The 16712-nt window shown below is 38.8% G+C and overlaps 1 long non-coding RNA gene across 4 annotated transcripts in view; it reads left to right on the top strand.

Moving 5' to 3' along the window:
• Positions 1 to 16712, top strand: part of LOC307185411 — a 311225-nt gene that overhangs the window by 58886 nt on the left and 235627 nt on the right. For 3 of the 4 annotated variants that reach the window (XR_013828040.1, XR_013828041.1, XR_013828043.1), the window contains exon 2: positions 4053 to 4169. The exons of the other annotated variant lie outside the window; for it this stretch is intronic. This is a non-coding gene — a long non-coding RNA (uncharacterized lncRNA). The remainder of the gene's footprint in view (positions 1 to 4052; positions 4170 to 16712) is intronic. 4 annotated transcript variants of the gene reach the window in all.

Consider the following 16712-nt stretch of genomic DNA (forward strand, 5'->3'; position numbering starts at 1 on the left):
AAGTGTGGTCTGTAGCATCTTGTAGGAACTTATTAGATATGCAGGACCTGTGGCCTTGCCTCAGGCCTCCTGAATCAGAATCTGCATTTTAACATGATCTTTAGATTATTTGTATCTGTCCTGCATTCCTGATTCTGGTAACCATGCCTCCCCACCCCTTCTTAAAAGAACGTCTTTCTCTTTCTACTCAGGTGATTCTGGTGGGGTTGCAAGACATAGGGCCCTGACTTTTTGGCCATAGAGGTGCTCACGTAATTCAAGTCTGGACATTTAAGCTACAACAGTTGGTCCCAGGGTGGCCACATGGGCTACATGGCCCAAACTGGGCCAGTCAGGTCCTACCCTGTGTTTCTTTACCCTGAAATTGGAGGGAGAAGGCTTTTCGCTCTGGAGTCATGAACCTGGAAGGAGGTAAACTTGGAACTGTCAATGGCTACTTTTCCAGTCGACTGGAGAGTACCTGTGTACCATATATGAGAAAGAGACTAACATCCAAAGAAAAGCAGAGGCAAGAGATGGAGCTCTGGTGCCTGATCCCTACAGTGGTTTGGTTATATGAGCTCATAAAACGTCCTTTCTGCTTTGCCTAGTTTGAGTTAGGTTTCTATCCCTCACAAAGGAAGCAAAGATTCTTCATTACATCCATAGACATAAGAAAAGGGGGATTAATGTGAGAGGATTAAGCTTGCAAGTTCAAGTACTAGCTTACCACACAAGAAAACTCAAAGCAAATTCTGTGATCTAACATTTTACAGGCTTAAATCCTCTAGCATTCTTTCTTTATATATAAGAAAAAAATCTTACAAGATTTTTGAAAGTTTTAAGTGAAAGAATGAATATGAAACACCTAATATGGTGACTGACATATGGCAGATGTTCAATACATGTTATCTACTATCATTTGTTGTTGTTGTTATTATTATTTTTAATATTATTAGTAGTAGTACTGATGCCAAAAACTCAGCCTCTGTGTACTGGTGCCAAATAAAATCTTGGAGACAGAGTTTTGGGTGAAGTAGAAAAGAATAGCTTTATTGCTTTGCCATGCAAAGGGGGAAGCAGGTTCATGCCTCTCGAAAACTTTATGTCCCAACCTGGGAGGATTTGGTGAGGAGTTTTATAGCAGTGGTTCAAGGGCAGAGTTGCTGATAAGGATTAGGGTGTGTGCAGGGCCTGCACTCCTTTAATCTGGCCTCAGGTGGTCTCTTGATGAGCTTCTCTGATTATCAAACTGTGATCTCTGAAATGAAGAATGCTAACATCTTCCATTTGCTGGGGGTTTTAGTTCTGTAAAGAGCTCAGAAGATAACTGTTGTGTGTATCCCTTGAGGCAGAACCAAGACCCTGCCCCAAGGCTGCACTATTGTTTCTTGACTGCTCCTCCCTTGTCTCTGCATCCCCTCCCTTCCCTGATTAGCAGCTGTTCAGAATCTGCCCTTTGGAACTCAGGGAAGGTCAAAGAGGCTGAAGTCTATTCCCTGCAAACAAGAAATGGGGGTCACAATAAGGCTTCCATGGCTAGGAGCCCCACAGGGTCCTGCTCAGTTTCACTACTGCCTCATATAGCTCCTTTAATGGGGCAGACTCTGTCTAGGACAGGAATCTGAATGTGACTTTACCCTTCTGAGTCTAATGCAAATTCAACTAGGTCTTTTTTTTTTTTTTTTTCCTTGTGGACCTAATTTTCTCTGAGATGAGAAGAATAACCAAAGATACTCAGGCTGGGTCAGAGCTCTAGGTGCATGAAGGGTTAGAGAAAGCAGAAAGGGCTAGAGGCCCCCATGCAATGAGGCCCCCCATGCAATATTATTGTGTGTTTATGATTATGTGATTGATAACCTCTGTATGGGCAATGGAAATTCTTTCTTTTAAATTTTATACACATTTCTTGATTGACTAGTTTATCTGAGGCCCAGCGCTATAGGAGATAGACACTTGAATGACTTGATTCTTGCCTCCAGATGTTTAAAACTTTGAAATATTTTGCCATTTAACCAAGTCAGATCAGAGAAAGCTTACTCTAGTAAGATGTTGGAGGAGGTCATTGAGAGGATGTAACCACCTGTTAACCCTGGATTTGGACCCAGGCAACTGATGGCTCCTCACCCATTCCCCTGTCCTTGGAATGTGCGTTCCACTTGAGTTTCCTGCACTAGAAGTTGTCTCCGGGACACAGCATTTAGACAGTGTTGTTGAGATCATCCGGATGGTATACATGACTAAACTCAGTTAAGGCCTCTATATAAACTTTTAAGATTCTGGTGGACAGGTGTGGAGATGTACTTGTCTTACCAATGCACAAGATAAGCCTTGTAAGTGAGTTCCCTTGCTTATTAAACCTGCCACCTCCCAATCTTAAGTGGTCTACCTTTTTCTTGGTCTTTCCTTGCCCTTCATGTGCAAGGGCTAATCTTAGATTTCACCTGGAAACTCCCAAGTTTGCAAACCAACAACCTACTCCTATGACGCTGGAGTAGCTATATAATAGATATTTATAAAGACTCTTAGATAATACTCTTTGGACTTACTATTTCCTCTCCCATCATTAGCATTCTGGGGACCTATGACATATATAGCTTTATTTGTACTATGTTTCTTTTCAACTCTGAGTACAACTTGGGAATTGTAAAATTGTTGAGAGAGCCACTTTCTCTACAGGTATTTGGTATAGTAGATAAAATGCAAGTGGTATGTGAGTAGTACACATGTTAACTCATTATTAACCAAAATGGATGGAGACAGAACGTGATATAGTAGAGTGTTTCTGGAACTTTTTTTTCTCATTATTGTACTCCTAAGTAGAAAAATGAAATTAAATTTAAATTTTATCCAGTGAGAGAAATTAAAGAATAAGACTGTGTCAGCAGAGTTGAACTTTGGAGGACCACAGATCATTGTAATATCTAAGAATTTTTTGACCTTCAAGAACTAATTTTCACTTCCTTGGAGGTGATACAGCTTCCTGTGAAACTGTTTGGCATAGTGGAAAGAACAGGTCTTTTATTGTCAAACAGACTTGGGTTCAAGTACCAGCTCCACCATTTATTAATTGGCGGCTTTGGGTAAACGATCTAGACTTTCTGATCTTCACTTTCCCTATCTATGAAGTAAGAATAATAATACCTACCTTGCAGGAATGCTGTGAGGCTTAAATATGTTGGTAAAGTTCTCAGCATTTTAATATGTTGTAACAATTACTAGTAAGGTTAATTATCTGAATGTCATTCTCTGATCTTGTCAGATAATAATGGGATGCAGTAATTATTTATCTAATGCCCACATGGTGGTATGTTAATCAATATTCTTATAAACCAGTGATTCCCAAACTTGGTTGCACATTAAATCATCTAAGGATAGTTAAAAATTCCCAGGCTCAGACCACACTGGGACGAATTAATTTGCAACCTCTGGTGGTAGAACACAGGCATTGGTATTTTTTGAAACTCCTAGGTGATTCCAGTGTGAAGACAAGTTTGAGAATACCTGCTCTGAGCATTCAGTCTAAAGTCTGAAGATAGCTAGATAGCTGTAGCAATTCACCTCAAGGACATGTTACCTGAGATTTAAAAATAAAATACCATAGACTAGTTGAAGGAATAGCAGTTGTTTTGGATTATTCCAGCACTGAATAAATTGCTATTAAGGGAAGCCTTTATAAAATTAAATAAAGATATATTTTAATAACATATGACTTTAAAATAGGTAATTTTCAGTTTCAGAACACCATGATAAGCAAGCATACTGGGTTCACAGACTTTGTGGCATGTGGTATTTCTCTTTGTGAAGGGAAAGGCATATTTTCCAACTTGAGGCATACCAGAGCCTAGACAGCATGTCACAGCTGAGAAGTAGCTTATGATTCTGTCCTTTTATTGAAAGACCTGTTACATGTCACAGAAGACTGTGGCTTAACTGTAACTAATTGGCCTTGACCAGGTGAAGGAAAATTTTCCATTTTAATAAGAGTAGAAATATATACTGTATTTTGCATGTCACATACAATATGAGAAACTAGTCTGTTTATTCTTAGTGTTCTGTGATTTGGTTTCCAGAGTTTCAGTCAGAGATGCTTGTCCATGGAGTGATAATCTAATTCCATCAGTGGGCTGATGCTCTGTCAACAGAGGAATGTCGGGAGGATCTATTACAGAATGGACATCCAAGATGAGGTATGAGGCAGACAAAAATGTCTGTGAGGACACCCTGCAGAGTCTTCATTATAGACGACATGCTTGTCCATATAAGGGAGAAACAGCTTTAAACTCAGGCCTCCAAAGATGAATGGACAGAATAAGATGAATAAGATATAATTTCAGAGCTATAAAAATACATAAGAGAAACAAGATATATTTTTGATAAGTAGCATATTAGACAAACTATTCTCTAAGATAGAAAATACTTCATCATTAAACAAAATCTGATGTCTTGATTAATTTTCTGGTACATATCATGTTGATTTTTTTTTTTTTTTTTTTTTTTTTGCGGTACGCGGGCCTCTCACTGCCGTGGCCTCTCCCATTGCGGAGCACAGGCTCCAGAGGCACAGGGCCCAGCGGCCATGGCCCACGGGCCCAGCCGCTCTGTGGCATGCGGGACCTTCCCGGACCGGGGCACGAACCCGTGTCTCCTGCATCGGCAGGCGGACTCTCAACCACTGCGCCACCAGGGAAGCCCTCGTGTTGATTTTTTGATGGAATTTAGGGATTGCTCATGGGTTAGAACTGAAAGGGAACCCTTTAGAACTGACTAGCAGAGCTGGTGTGAGAATTGAACAAGAGGTCCTGACCCAAGATACTACAAGAAGGGTTGGAGAGAATCGTATAAATAATCTTCTGTTTGTTGATAGATCTATCACAATGCTATCAATGCCTTCCAGGTAGCAACTTAGTTTAAAAACGATTCAGTGAAAGTTTCTGGTATATTACAAATGCATGTTTACAAACCAAATGCAAAAAAGCCTTATTAATAGGGGTGAGAATTAGTTTGAATAAGAGGGAAGCATTTTCAGTACTTGAGAAATTATGATTTCATGAAATTAAAAATCTGATTTTAATGCATGCAAAATGGGCAGTTTAAATAAAGGTCAATTTTCTAACCAGATCAATTACTTCTGATAAATATAAGTATAAAATATTCTGAATAAAAACTGTTCACTTTGGGTTTAGGGACAAAAGCTGAACATAGAAAACATAAATCACTATTATGTTCTCTTAATTTATTCTTTCTCTACTTGTTTTGCAATTATATCCTTATTTTAATTTATGTTTCTAACATTTACATTGAATTTTATACACGGGTAACTGATTTCCTTCTTACAATTTTTCTTACCAGTGTTCCGTAGCTTTTAAAACTAATTATTTTATTATTACTTCTCTTGCTGGTTGGATAGCTAAAGGCCATATCATTTGAAATTGATTGAGCATCTGCAATTTCTGGGCACTTGCAGGCCTTTCATCAATTGCTAATTGTTTTGGAAGATCTTTCGATGAAAGAAAGCCTTTATTAGTTGCCATGAACAGTAGTTCCACTGCCTTTTGTAGATGAACTTCCCTGAAACAGTAGGATGGAGATGATTAATTATACTTCACAGAGAAATTAAGTAGCCTTACTCATAGAGATTGCCATGCACAGGAGCTAAAGTAGACTGCACCATTTTATTACATGTGAGAGATACTGGAACAGAAAGTAACTTGGGTCTTTAACCCAAGAATAAGTCACTCGCCTCATTTAAAATGAAATATATCACCTCTGTTCCTTTATAATCCTATTTTCAATTTAGCTAAAAGTAATATTTTCCCAAGATCACCTACAATCCTTAATTACTTACAATCAAAATATGGTATTAGTAGACTAATTTCTCAGTGAGGCACATTTTTTAAAAACTTAATTCATTCTGCCCAGGAGCTAAAACACATCAAATGCCTTGACATCTTCATGGAAACCCATGGTACCAATTCAAGCTATTAATTTATTGAAATGACTAAGATGGTATGAAATTTCAGGAATAGTTGTTGCTGATGCTGGTCTCTCTCTTAAAAGGTATGAGCTTATCAGGAAGAAGGACAATATATTACTTTAAAATGTTATTAGAAAGGGTATAGATCTTGTTCATTCATCGAACATATATTTATGGAGCATCTGCTGTCATTTGCCAGCTCCAGTTTTCAGGTGTTCATTAAATGTCTTACTCCACGCACTTGGAATAAAACAAACACACACATAAACTCATACTCCCCCCCCACGCCCCCCTCCTTCATACACACACATTTCTTACTGAGGTGTGCAGTAGCTGGAGAAAAGAAGGGAGCCTGTTTAGAGGCAGGGTTTGAAGATGTACTTTGGGTTGAATGTTCAATCTTTGGAAAAGATAGATAACTCTTTGGGGTATTATTTAATTTGATATGCCACTCTATTTTATTCTGAGTTTGATAGAAATGTCTCCCCAGTAGTAGCAAATACTGAGAACAGAGGAGAGAAATTATAGGAAATGCTTTTCTGATAATCGAGATAGCTAATATTCAATTACTGAAAACTCTCTTCTTTGCCCCCAAAAGAAGGCTTTTCTAATCTGTTGCCTATGTTTAAAAAATTTTTTTTAATGTAACTTTAGCAAGGGACTTTTTCTCCTAGCACCTGAAAGAGGGTAGTTCTGGACGGATCCATCCTTGTCAATTAACTCCCCGAATGAAGGTCAAGTCCCTCCTTCTTGTGGGTTTGTTAGGAATAGAAAGAAGACAAATACCACCACCACCACCGCTACTACTCCTGCTACTGCTACTACTAGTGTGCCTGATGAAAGAAATGAATCTAGAAAGGATATGAGGGTCAATTCTAAGAGTACATAGAATTATTTAGGGACAAACTTGTTTTTTCCTTTTTTTTTTTGGCCATGCTCCAAGGCATGTGGGATCTTAGTTCCCCCACCAGGGATTGAACCCATGCCCCTTGCAATGAAAGCCTGGAGTCTTAACCACTGGACTGCCAGGGAAATCCCAAACTTGCTTTTTCATTAATGATTTTGCTTTGGGTTTTAGGTTAAAAACTTAAGTTCTAAAATTCTCCTTCAAACCTCTTAGGTAAGTGCTAGAGATGGTGCAGTTAGAGTCGTGAAAGATGTTTCATTTCTCTAAGGCTTACTCAGAAGTAAGGAGATGTTAACAAGAAGAACTGACTCAGTAGCAGAAAGAAGGGTGGCGTGGGGATGTCACCATCGTGAATCTCTGCATTTCAACTTGTATCTCCACAAGTCCCCGCAAACTATTACCTCTCTGGGGGGGGGGGTAGATAACATACTAAGATTTATGAACGATTAATTTCTCAGTAAATTGTTGATCAGAGGAAAATACAGTTAGACTGGTGTAAGACTTGGGAGACTATGTGGATTGGTGACATGTATGAAAGTTCCTTGGATTATAAGCAGAGAACTGACTCTGGCCAGCCTTAGCAGATGGAAGGGGATTGGGAGAGTTCTTACAGAATTGAAGGGAGTGCAATAAGCAACATGTGGAAAGAGTAGAAGGCAGGGTGGGTATGGGTTTCCTGTGGGACAGGAGTTTGTGGTCATTCTTCATAGGGTGTTGCTATCAGTGTGGGTCACTTCCAAGTCCCTGTGCATCTCAGTTTAGAATTTCAAATACTAAAAGAGCATTGAATGGTACAGTTTGGGTCAGATATCTACTTATGTAACAATCAGCTATTTCTAGGGGGTCAGGGTCATATAAAGATATGTCCTCTCATATCTAATACCTATGTTTGTGACTGTTCCCAAATAGGAGAGCATTTTGTAGTAAGGGGTTATTCCTTGAAGTATCTAGCACAGAAGAACAAGAGAGTACATACAGATTGGTGAAGGTGAGAGGCCTGGTTAGGAGGGAGATAGGTCCAGGGCACCAACACAGTTCATTGACTTTCCATTTGCCTTTGAGATTCAGATTAATGGATCTGCCCCGTGCACCAGACTGTAAGTTACTGTCAGGCGCTATGCTGTTTTTAACAGTTTTCTGTGGCTAGCGGCAGCTAGTACAGTTACTGACACTGGGTAGCTGCTCAGTGTACTCTCTCTCTTGCAAAGCTTTCGCTAATCATTCCCTTGTGGACTCGCTTACTTTCCCATGAGCTCATAACACATTGTGTTCATGTCCACCATTTTTCTTAATCGCACTACATTGAAATTATTTTATTTGTATGTTGTCTTACTAGGCTGTGAGCTCCTAGGGGGCCAGAGCCCTGGCTATTCATCTTTACCCCTAGAACTGCAGCTGTCAAAGGATCTCATTACATATTGGTTGACTGAAATGTGTCAGATGTCTGTATTAGTTTACTTATTTATTTATTTATTTTTACTGGAGTCTAGTTGCTTTACAATGTTGTGTTAGTTCCTGCTGTACAGCAAAGTGAATCAGTTATATATCTCCTCTTTTTTAGATTTCCTTCCCATTTAGGCCACCACAGATCATTGAGTAGAGTTCCCTGTGCTATACAGTAGGTTCTCATTAATTATCTATTTTATACACAGTAGTGTATATATGTCAATCCCAATCTCCCAACTCCTCCCACCCACTCTTCCCCCTTGGTAACTGTAAGTTTGTTCTCTACATCCATAGATGTCTGTATTTGTGATCTGTTACATTAGGTCAGTGGTTCTCATGTGAACTTCGTATGTTGAGAATATGAAGAACTAATGAGTGAACTAATGAATGTCTTGGCCAGCTCTGAGTATAAGCCTGTGAAGTACATCAACATATATTGTGAACAGAAATCAATTTCAAAACCACAGTCCCTAAAGTAACCTTGGGGATGATTACATGTATTTTTAATAGTATTTCTGCCATGGTTAATATTAACATGACTTCTATACTTCGGGAAAATTTTGTTCTTCAGAAGTAGCATGAAACAGTACTACTCAATTATAGTGTTGTGACACAGGTCAGGAGTGAGACATGTCATAAGTATTTGTTACTAAACACAGTTGAAGTACTGAAGCTTGCAAATAATTTACATTTAAAAATATATTTAGAACAACTTCAAGGTTATCTCTGTGGTAACATCACTCTCACTCTCTCCCATGCTGATATGCCTTTTAGGAGGAGTGAAGTGCAGTATATCTAATGCCAGAAGTTATGTTTGGGAATATGTTTTACATGTGAGACTCACATGTTGAGAACCACTGCCTAGGGTCATGGGTTACAGAGACAGTCATTTGATAGATCTTATAAATTGTCCCCTCAATTTATACACTTCTTGTTTTTTCAGGCCTTAAAAACAGGGGTCTGATAACTGTAACCCAGGGGCCTGAGTAGAAAATATTTGTTGGAAAGAATGAGGCTAAAGGGGCTATGGTTGCTGCTTCATCCACTGACTCCTTTGAGAATATGGGGGATTCCACAGTGGTGTAAACGTGGCTCTGTCTTTTCTCATTTCCCCTCATGGTAGCAGCAACACATACTCATACCTTTTGAATACAATAATACTAGCTTCTGGCAGTGTGAATTATATAATTTTTACTGAGATAATCGCATGTGTATTGAATAGACACAACCCAAGATTTATTTACCTTGGAAAAGGTGTTACTGTTGCCTTACTTTGTCTGAGCACATATATCCATCCTTCCCTAATTTTGGTCATGATATCTTTCTTTCTTTCTTTTTTTGGTTATGATATCTTGCTTGAATCCATGTGAAGTCTATATTTTTCACTAAAGCTCATCACTTAGTGAGTGATTGAGAAGTCTGTTCTCCTAGTCCTAATTTTTATCTTTTCACTTTTCTTCTCCATCTCTTTTCCTTCTGACAATCATATCCTCTATTGTAGTCTAGAAGTTTGACCCTTTTTTTGTCCTTTAAAATCAATCATTTCTCCTTATCTCCTAACCCTCTCAGCCACTTTGTATGGTTGTATTCATATGGCCCCCATTTAACTCACTCAAACTGTGAAGGTGGAGAAAGGATTCACACTCAGTTCTGCAGGGATCCATAGCCCACAGTAATCTTTATCATTTTGCCTCTTCTCAGAGACTTCTACTCCTTTTTCCAACATAATGGTAAAACACTGAGAGTGCTCCTGAGGGAAGAGGGTTCTAAAGGGAAAACAGTTACTTTGCTTTGTCTTCAGTGAGAGGAAGAATAAAAAGGAAATATTCTACAACCGGGGTTGGTAAACTTTTTCTACAAAGGGCCAGACAGTAGATATTTAGGCTTTGCGGCTTGGTCTGTGTTGAAGCTATTCAATTGTGCTGTTGTAGCGTGAAAGTGGCCATAGATGGTAAGTAAACAAATGAGCATTTCTGTGTTCCAATAATTATTTATAGACACTGAAATTTGAATTTCATATAATTTTCCCTTGTCACAAAATATTATTCTTCTTTCAGTTTCTTTCCAACCATTTAAAGATGGAAAAGCCATTCTTTGCTTGTGGGCTGTACAAAAACATGTAGCAGGCCAGATTTAAGGTTTCCAGACTCAGCATTTAGTATTTGGGACATATTTATACTAAAAAATTATTTGTTGTTTATCTGAAATTCAAATTTATTTGGGAATTCTGTGTTTCATCTGGAAATCTTAGCTGGCTTTGGTCTTTAAGCCATAGTTTGCAGACCCCTATTCTATAATTATTCAGTTCTTGCCAAATATTTCCCTGGTTCCATTTGGTAGAGAGATGAGGGGGTTTAAGCCCACATATGCTTTTCCCATTTAGTTTTAAATAGTAATATGATCATCAACTCTAATGGGGTTCTCAGATGTGGAAAAATATTTAGATATTCAGAAACCAGTGTTTCCAGAAAAAGGATCATAACACTGGAGCTTATGTTTGCTGCAAAGATTAATAAAGCCAAGTGAAAATGACCTTAGGTATTCAAATATGATAAAGAGTATGTTTCAAGGGGGAAAGAGCAATACTATATTGAGTTTTCCTTCTACTAGCTAGGATAGTGACCAATTGCTGAAATATTGATTGTAAATGGTTTTCCAGTCCTTTAATATTCATGCATTCAGTGAGTATTTATTGAGTGCCTACAACTTGCTAAGAATATTCTCAGAGCTGACTGTATAGTAATAAACAAAATGGATAGAAGCTTTTGCCTTGAGGAAGTTTACATTCTAGTGGAGGAAAACAAACAAATGTTTACGCTGTTGAAAAGGGCAATGGAGAAAAATGAAGCAAAGGAGAATAGGTATTGTGAGAGAGGGGAGGGATTATGCTTTCAATACGGGAGTCCTTGGGAAGGTTACAGTGGAGCAAAGACCTGAAGGAAATAAGGGAATGAGCCATGTGGCTAACTGGGGGAAAAGCATCCCAAGCAATGGATGGGCTAGTGCCAAGGCCCTATGTTTGAGGATCAGTAGAGATGCTAGAGTGACTCAAGTAGAGTGAACAATGGGGAGAATAGCAGGATATGAGTTAGGTAACAGGGTGGAAGATGTGGAGAGTGTGATGTGGAGATTATGTAGGACCTTGTAGAATTGTCTTTTAGTTTGCTGAAAGGGGGTACAATTTTAGGGTTTTACACACAGGGAGGACATGCTTTACTTAATCACCTGAATGTTGTGTACCTAATAGGCTATAGGGATCAAGGGCAGAAGCAGGAGACCAGTTAGGAGACTACTGAGTAATACAGGTGGAGATGATGGTGCCTTGGATCAACGCAGTTGCAGTGGAGACAGTGTGAAGTCAGATTCTGGGCGATATGGAAGGTAGAATTGACAGGATTGGTTGATGGATATGATGTCAGGAGTGAAAGAAAGAGGAGTCAAGGACAACTCCCAGATTTCTGACCTGAGCAACTAGGAGCATAAGATTCCTATTTACTGAGAAGGGGAAGACTGTGGGAGGAAAAGGTTTGGGAGAAAGATATGAAGTTTGGTTTAGGACAAGATAAGTGTGAAATGTGTGTTAGGCCTTTAAATGGAGATGTCAAATAGGCAGCTGGATATATGAGTCTGGAGTTCAGAGGAGCTGTCTGGGTTCTAGATATAAATTTGGGAATCATTAGTGGATAGATGATGTTTAAAGCCAAGTAACTAGATGAGATCATTAAGGGAGTGAGTGTAGCTAGAAGAAAGGTGAAGTTCAAAGAGGCATGTTTTATATGAATTAGTAGAAATTGCTTGATAGCTTCTGTATTAATCATAGCCACAAATATAATGACTATTAGGAGTATTAAAATTATATGAAAACATTAACTGCGTTATGGTAGTAAAGGTCTTTCACTTAGACTGTTGAATATTCAGATGCAACTTTTCTATAAACAAAATTAAAATGTTTAAAAACTATTTAGACTTTTCTATTGGAACATCTAAACCATAGATATAAGATTTGCCCAAATTCATTGTATGATTCTTTGTAAAGCCTAGTAGGACACATATCTTTTTGTTTGGAAACTACTGGTAGGTGAAAATAAGTTTAAAAGAAATGGAAACTTTCGGATTGGTTGATACTTTTCTACTTGTGTTTTAAAAAATACCTTTTCTTGCTAAATTAAAAAAATAAAATTTCTACTTATATATACTTAAATATATATGTATGTGTGTACCTATCTATCTATTTATCAATCGACTGATGGACAGAGTCTCTCAAGTGTCTTGGTGGGTATTCTGGGGACAGTTGCTCCTGGACCTAGAGCCCTCCAAGCAAAAAAACAAAACAAAACAAAACAAAAACCCTACTTTATTATGAGACTTCTTCTCTGGTTATCAGACTATAGAGTTAAAGCCTATGGGCCTTAGATATAAAACTAGCTGAGGAATTCTTCATCAAACAGGAGTTGGAATTTAGACCCCAATATTATTTTCAAATGTGAAAATATCATTGGCCTTTTAATTTGTGATTTAAAGGGCCAGTGGGTTATTTTTAGCTTGGGAGCCTCAGGTCCTGAATGTCTGGCCATCACTGATGAGTGGGCAGCCTGACCCCTAAACACCTGGTCACTCCCAATGTGATAAAACTGCCTTATTCTGGTTTTCATGGTCACTCCAGGAGGAATTTGTATAAGTTGGCCGGCCCCACAAGAAGGAGGTCACATGACACGTGTCTGCCATCTTCTGGCACACACATCTTCTGGGACCAGCTGAAAGAAACGCTGTCCATCTTCAGGAGAGGGAAGAAATGACTTGGCTTTCCTAAGGTCCCACAGCTATTAGGACCTCCCCTCATATCCTGCTATACTGACAGCAGATGTGAACCCTGCCTGGAGAGTGAGCATCCATAATTGTCAGAATTTCTCTTTGGTTATAGAGTTTTCTCTTTCTTTCCCACTGGGGTTCAGAAGAGTCAAAGATGTTTTACTCATACTCTACAGTTCTGTATGAAGGCTCCACTCCTTATCAAGCTCTAAGCCCCATTTAGCCAGAAGAAGAAGCACCTACTGTCCTTCCCCTCCTGATACTTGAAAATTCGTCCCTCAATTGACTGGTATATAATTCCTTCCTAATTAACCAGTGGGTACAAAGTTGATCTCATGATCTGTCATTTCATTCATTTATTTCTTGTATTATGTTTATTGCTGCATAAAAAAAATCACCCCCGAACCTAGTGGCTTAAAACAATAAACTTTTTTTTTTTAAACAATAAACATTTTAAAACACAGTTTCTACGTGTCAGGAATTTGGAAGCTGCTTAGCTGGGTGGATCTGGATGAGGGTCTCTCAGGATGTTACATTCAGATGTTAGCAGGAACTACAGCTATTGGAAGGCCTGTCTGGGCTGGATTAGTGAGGGGGATGAGATCTAGTGCATGCATATAAGGACTGATTTTTGATAGGAGCGTTGGACGATTCAACAATGGTAGCAGGCAGGAAGGCAAAGATGTTTGCTGATGCAAGCATGTGGGTAGATGTGTTGAAGGGAATATGTGGAAATTGTTTTCTTATTGCTTCTATTTTTTTTTTTTTTCAGTAGAATAGAAAGCAAGGTTATCAGCTTAGGATAACAGTGGGAGAAGAGGTGTTGAGTACTTGAGGGGAGAGACTAAAATGGCAACCCACATAATTTAAAGAGTGTATGGACTACAGACATAGAGTATAAATGGTGGGAACACTTGAGGTTTATGGTCAAGTATTTAAAGAAAGACCAGCCATCCGGGTTTGTAATTTCCTCCACCATGTTTAGCTGCATGGAGGAAGGCTTGGAGTAAGCAGAAATTTGGATTTAAATGGGACTCTAGTTTTGCAAAGGAAGAGCAACAAGAGGTAAGAGATAAGGTGGAGAAGTAAGGGAGTCAATAATCATTGACAATGGAATTTAAGTTGGGTAAGGAGAGAAATGAGGACATTGAAGGAGTAAGGAGCAATGAAAAGATGATAGGATCAATGACTTAGCAGTATCAGTGATATGGAAGAATTGTGCCATGCAGAATACAGAGAGAATGAGATGAAATGTTAGGAGTTGATGGCAGAGAGTGGGATGTGTGTAATTAACACTAAGGAGAAGATGCAGTTGTTAACAGTAACAAGGTCTAGCGTAATGACCGTGGGAGTGAGTGGCTAGGTTGGGTAGAGGAAATGAAGGGGATCCTTGGCATTTTGGTGACAAGAACAATGAGAAATCATGGGTGATATAATCTGATGACAGAGATTCAAAATGGGTGGTTTTGGGGAAAAGGGAGGATTGGAAATTTGTCTGAAAGCAGCAATAAGGAACAAGGAGGACTAGGATAGATTCACAGAGGCTAACAGGGATTCAACTGTGGGATCTGGGAGGCAGCCTGGGAGTCTAGGGGTGGCCTGACATAGAATGGGAGAAAGGGCATGATGAGATCAGTCCCAGGGGGTCCAAGGCAGATGGTGGTGGTGAGGCTGTGAGTGCTGTACAGGGAGAAAGGAGGGGTCTGGCAGTGGGGTGGGCTTTCTCAGGTTCTCACTGCCAGACCCCACTGAAGTTGGATTTCAATCCAGGGCTCCTGAGCTCCAAAGTAAATGCCCTTTCCTCTATACCCTTTCCATTTAAAGTGTGCACTAGAGTCTAGTCTGAGAACTTGTAAGGAACATGGACTCTCAGGCCTCAGTCCGGATCTTCTGAATTTGAATATGCATTTAACATGATCTCCAGGTGATTTATGTGCATGTTGGAGTTTGAGCAGCTCTGCTGTACACTACGTATTTTTCAACCTCTTAAAAATGAGTTTTTCTGTGTCTACTCAATGAGATCCCATGGAACAACAAAGGGAATGGAACTTTTTGTGATGAAGGCTTTCTGACCCTTTCAAGACTTCCCCAAAAAGTTTCAAAGTAAAGGTGAGCAAAAATTGGAGACAGATGGCTATGAGATAAAAAATGATTGTCATATTTAGCTAGTTATCTGACAGACGACTAATCCAGTAAAGTGTGTTATTTTCCAGAGTTTTAGGGCTATGTGAGGAGAAACCCCCAATGCACTTGAGGTTAAAGTCTTTCTAGTTGGATTCTGCTGTGGCCACCAGCCTGATTTATAAGTGAGCTAGAACTAGTAGGACAAGGAAACGGGAGGGGTAAAATGAGTACTCATTTTCTCCAGCTATTATTAACCTAAGCTCTGATGCTTGTACCAAAGAAAGGAATTATTTGTATTTATTCTTATGGCTAGCTTGCTAGCAATAAATTATGAAAGGAAAAAAATAACCATGTGGGATAATTGACTGAAAAACAAATGTCAGTAAAAGTAAACAGAATGGACTCCACTAAACCTATTTGCAAAAATGTCAAAGGAGTTGAGTTGTTTTCCCTCACAATATTTGTGCTGGTATAAAGGGACTACAGTTTAATTAAATGTCTACATAGAGACTGGGTATTCCACTAGATGTCACTTTGAGATTTTGCTCAATGAAGGACTGCATTCTGATTAAGTGATGCAACATTTGTCCTTGGTAATAAAGTGGTGACAATTGACACCTCTCTTCCCCAACCCTCCCATGCTAAACAAGCATCAGGAAATGAGAAACACTTGCCACTGAGCCAGGACTCAAGAGGCTGAGTCTAGTCCTGCTTTGGTCACTAACTAGTTGTGTGACCTTGAGGAAGTCCCTTAAAACCTCGAGCATATTACGTGTCAGAGATCTTGCTTTTCCAGTGACATACGTTCAACAGTCAGTTCTAAAAACCTCTGGCTCTAAAAGCCTCTGGTTCTGCTGTATCGTGTTATGTGTTATACAAATATACAGTCAATGACATTTAGCAAAGTGAAGAGGAATTTGGGGGAATTTTGAAGACTAACAAACAATTTATTGGGCTGGAGTCACCAGGTAATTGCATATTACTCTAGAATGAGAAATTCGAAAGAGTAATATGTTTATCTATACTTTTTAGTCTTAGGCTTTCTTTACCTTCGATATTTAATTTATTGGGTTTAGAATGCTTGTAACACTGACCTTTCTTGATATTGGCCATATTTCCAAGCTATTTGAGAATGATAGACAAAGGGTGACTGTATGTTATTTTCTTCCTTTTCTGAGGGATCTAAGATTTGGGGGGGAGTTTTAGATATAATCCCTTTTTTTTTCTTAAGGCATCAAACTCAGATAATTATAGATTTAGAGGTAACAACAGGCATCTGGCTATATAGAATTATTATTTTAAAAAAATTTAACATTGGTAATGCCGCAAAAACAAGTTAAGGTAATTTTGGTTTGTTTTTTCTTGTGATGTAACTTTTATGTGGGAGAAATTCGGAATAGACTTGTTCATGAAGAGAGAATTGTAATCTACTGCTTGTCGATAAAATAAAGAATTCCTCTCAGTGAAGTA

This window comes from Stenella coeruleoalba, assembly GCF_951394435.1.
Source record: "Stenella coeruleoalba genome assembly, chromosome: 4".
In the NCBI taxonomy this organism is placed as follows: Eukaryota; Metazoa; Chordata; class Mammalia; order Artiodactyla; family Delphinidae; genus Stenella; species Stenella coeruleoalba.